The sequence below is a fragment of the Apteryx rowi genome, unplaced genomic scaffold, assembly GCF_003343035.1.
Source record: "Apteryx rowi isolate R43461 unplaced genomic scaffold, aptRow1 scaffold_4, whole genome shotgun sequence".
Classification (NCBI taxonomy): Eukaryota; Metazoa; Chordata; class Aves; order Apterygiformes; family Apterygidae; genus Apteryx; species Apteryx rowi.
This window is the reverse complement of record NW_020450529.1, coordinates 967-5,286: the sequence shown is the minus strand read 5'-3', so window position 1 is coordinate 5,286 and position 4,320 is coordinate 967. Positions and strand designations below refer to the sequence as shown.

Sequence of the window (4,320 nt, the reverse complement as noted above, 5' to 3'; positions counted from 1 at the left end):
CGGTCCGGCTGCAGTGCGCATGCGGAATCCGGGAGGCCGAAGCCCCGCGGCGCGGCCAGCGAGCGGGAGCAGGAGCGGCCGGCGCAGCCCCGGCGGCGAGCGCGCGGGGGCGCCCTCTGCCCTTCCCGCCCGCGCTCGCTGCCGGAAGAGCGCTGCGTCGCGGGCACGCATGCGCCCTGCCCGGAGCAGCATGACGGCTGGTCGGGCGCATTTCTCTGCGGCGGCGGGTGAGGGCCGGGGCYGCCTGGCGCCGAGGGCTCGGGGGCGCCGGGGAGGTTGGCGCGGCCCTTCGGGAGGCTGCGGCCGTGGCAGTGTTGCACGCACGAGGGGCTGTCGCTGCGTGGAGGCGGAGGTGCCAGGAAGACACTGATGGGGGCGTTTCTGCGGCCCGGCCTGCTCCGTGAGGGATCATGACGGGCCGCGCGGGGCCGGGCCGGGCCGCATAGGGCTGAGCCGCCCGGCCCTGCCTTTCCCAGCTTCTTCAAACCTAGCTGCAAGAAACATTTTTCCTTCAAGTGCCATAAATCTCTGTGAGACTGTTAAACACCTGTTTTACAATTTCATTCCTGTTTAACAAGCACCATCTACTATTAGGCTCTCAGGAATGCAGTGATCACAGAACTACATGTATTTTGAGATGTGCCTTTCCAAAGGTGGTTTGGCTGGGTGGGGGGAGATCGAGCAAACCCTTTGAGGCCACCTCTAATCTGTTTAATTTCATTTTGAATTTCTTCCTTTCTTTGCTTTCTCATAGGGCCTCTGTCAGCTAACAAATAAAGAAGATGGAACAGCCTGTCCACACAGGAGAGCTGATATACGGTAAATGTAAATACGCTAGACCTCTGGTACGTCACAGGCATTCATTTAAATCTGTGCCTTCGGATCCATAGTTCCATGTTCAGGATGTGGCATCTGCCCAGTATCTAATTCCTTTGTGTAGTGCAGAAACCAGTGTAGAGCTGCCAGTCTCTACGGGAGGTTATTAGTGAGAATGAGAATGCTGTATTTCAACTCGTGACTGCCAAACGGGCTCCTTTATGTCCAGTTTCAGAATTATGACCTACTTCATCATTCTGCTTTGACATTATTTCTTGGCAGGAATGCTAGCGCTTTAACTGTGCAGTGGTTGAAACCAGTAATTTATAGGCCAGAGCAGTTATGCTGTACCTGTCTTTGATATGCATTTCATCTTTGTCTCAGGCTTCTGGGAAAATAAATTGGACGGAATTGCCGAAGGCGCGCCTTGAAATAGGCGGTAAATCTAGAAGCGTGTCTGTGAATTGCAAGGGGCTTGTAACTTCATATTTGTCTTCAATGTGTACTTTTCTTTCACTCTTATTCCAGGCTTACCTCCAACAGTCAGTATTACTGCAGTGTATTGTGTTTCACCAGCAGCGATATATTCAAGAACATGAGAACTCCTGCACTCCTGGAGACCACGGGATCCATGCTCTGGGCTGGTCATTTTAGGCCTTTGTGCAGAGTTTTCTTTCCAGTCACACGCCCTGCGTGAGCCTGTCCTTCAACTGTTTTCTCAAGGTATTGGAAATGCTTCTGGTAAATACTGTAGTTCCCGAAATTTTTCACTGTGTCCTTGCTGGTATGGGTGTTGCAGTGAAGACGAGACACGGCAATACACTCAGTATGAATGCTACGCATGTCCACTTTATTGTAAGCAGGATCACACTTTTATATTCTGACTCTATATGCTGATTCATTGTTTACTAATTACCTAGTTCGCTATTTGCTTATCAATATGACATTTAATATAATCCAGCTGGTCTTTAATGCTATTTACATCCCRAACTCTCAGTCCATTTATCTTTTGGCRMTGCTCTRCATCCTGGATAAACAATCCAGTCRTCCTTGGCGTTCTTCCTTTACCATCCATCCTTGGCGTTCTTCCTTCAAGGTTCACCATCCGTCCTTGGTGTTCTTCCTTCAAGGTTCAGGTTAAAATTTACTACGTCTTTCAAGTCCTTCTGGACTTTTCRTCGTTTATCACAGTCATTGTCTCACAACATAGTTCATCAACAAGTCACTTATTTCACCGCAGCAAACCCCACATATGGGATACCGTTATAGCAGGGAGAGGCAGCCTACATATGTGCAAGCAACTCTGTGGCACAGAGAAGTTACCTCTTTGGCCCACCTACTCTGTTTTAGAGAGTTTTATTTTTGGCCCAAAGATTGAGTGCCATTCTCTCTCTTCTTCAGTTGTTTCTGCTGAGGGGGGAGTTGCTGCAGGAATCGCTGGGGAGGCCCCAACAGCGGGACGTGAAAAAGACACCTTTTGACTGCATCCAGCCGAAGAAACGTAAGCCGAAGGATCAGAGTAAAGAACTGCTTGTCTAGGCTTGTTCCCCAGCAACACGTTGTCAGCGTGTTTTTTATGAACAATCCTACCTGACCGAGTGCCTGTTCATTCCGTGAATGTTAGTGCAAAAACGTGTATGTTACCGATCCTCTAAAGCAAGTCCATGGCACTGGGGTAGCGTGCGTAGTGAAGACTAAATCCCGTAATAACTCATTCTGATGGTGTTCTCTTATATGAAAGCACTTAGAGCAGATTAAAACATTTATCGTACTCTTTTGTTTGTTGAATGGACCACGATACTAAGAGAGACCTGCAGCGAAGGAGACATAGTAGCCAGCTTCCTTAGAGAAGGTGTCTTGTCCTGTACTTTAGGGCTTACTGTACATTTTGAGAGAGAGCAGCGAATGACAGGTCTCCTTTTAACCCCTGGGGAGCAGAAAGTTCTGACTTGAAGGCAAATTGTTTCTCGCAGCTGGATTAGAAGAAGCTGGCTACCAATCAAAAGTAATGACAATTCTGTGGAGTCACTGGAAGTTTTGAAAAGACAGTATTTACCTTTTATAGAAGGCTATGCACTTTCATTACTAATACCTGTTAGTAATCAAGCCAGGTAAGTGGCACATAGGTGGTCGAGCCATTAGTCTTTTTCACATAGTAATAGCCTTTAGGCTGTGATCACTGTTAGAAAAGTCCAGCTACTTTGAAAACAGAACAAGCCTTTTTTGCTTGTTTCCTGTAGCACCACAAAAGGTGATCGGAATACTAATGTTTTCAGGCTTTAGCGTGGTAGACGTACTCTGTGCAAACATCTCTTACTGTTTAATAATAAAAACTGAGCAGTCCATTGAGAAAATAGTGCAGCTTTCCTTTGGCTATTTATTTTGTTTAACAATCAATAAAGGCAAGAAGTTGAAAGTCCTAAAGAAGACTGCTGCTGGTTAATGGTTGCAAATTGTCCCATTAAGTAAGTTTTGTGGGTTTTTTTTTTTCTTTTTTTAATGCAGCCTCTGAGTATTTCTTGTCTGTAGAGTATTTTGCAATGATGTTCAAATGAAAGCTTTATTACTAGAGCCTCTAGTAGAAACGGCTTGAGTACAAAATACAGAGACTCTGTGCCTCGCAGCAGGCACTGTAAGTAACGGTAGATCAGATGAGGCGATGGCAGTGAAATATCTCCAAAGGCCAGCGCTGAAGTTGCGTGTTGGCACATAGTTACAGGATGCGAAGTCATGATCACGGCTGCTATTGAAGTATTGCTCTTCCGTGCGAGCCCAGCACGGCTGTAACGCGGCTCGGTGCTGCCCTCGCCTGATCACAAACCAGGACTACAGCCGGGCGAACAGCGCATGCGCGGTGCCGCCACCTCCACACACCCCCCCGCCCGCGGCCCGCTCACTGCTGCCCACGGACGACGACCACCGGCACTGCGGAGAGGCGCTGCGCGCATGCGCACTAGTTCACAGCCGCGCTCACCGCTGTCCTCGGGTGATGACAGGCAAGTGCTGCACAGAGCGGCTCGCGCATGCGCACTGGCTTAACATGGCTCACCGGTGCCCTCGGGTGTCGAAAAAGCAGAACGGCACCCGCAACACGCGCACTGCTTCCCGCCGTGCTCGCAGCTGCCGTCGCGTTCCTAAAAAAAAAAAACAGTCCCTCCGCGGACAGTGTCGGGGGAGTCCCGGGCCGGTGTTGGGGATCGCGAGGCGGCGCTCCGGGCTCTGCGGCGGTATCCGGGTCCCGAGGGCGGGCGGCGGGAAGAGGGGTGGGACAGAACGCGATCGCCACAGAGCGAACGCCACAAACCTCACAGAGCGCCGCGGCACCCCGCCCCACCCCGGCATGCCGGGAGCAGTAGTCTTCCGGCACTGGGCTTCCGGGCGGTCCTTTTAGTCTGCACGGCATGCTGGGAGCTATAGTTTTCTGGCAGTGGTTTCCCGGCAGCCGTTTTCGTCTGCAGGACATGCCGGGAGGTGTAGCCTTCCCATATTGGCCTTCTGGGAGAC

The 4,320-nt window shown here is 50.5% G+C and overlaps 1 long non-coding RNA gene across 1 annotated transcript; it reads left to right on the top strand.

Moving 5' to 3' along the window:
- Positions 1-90: 90 nt before the first annotated feature.
- On the top strand, positions 91-3,951 carry LOC112970495. The gene is made up of 4 exons (XR_003255026.1): positions 91-227; positions 755-819; positions 1,345-1,539; positions 2,218-3,951. It is a non-coding gene; the product is annotated as an uncharacterized LOC112970495 (long non-coding RNA).
- The last annotated feature ends 369 nt before the right edge of the window (positions 3,952-4,320 follow it).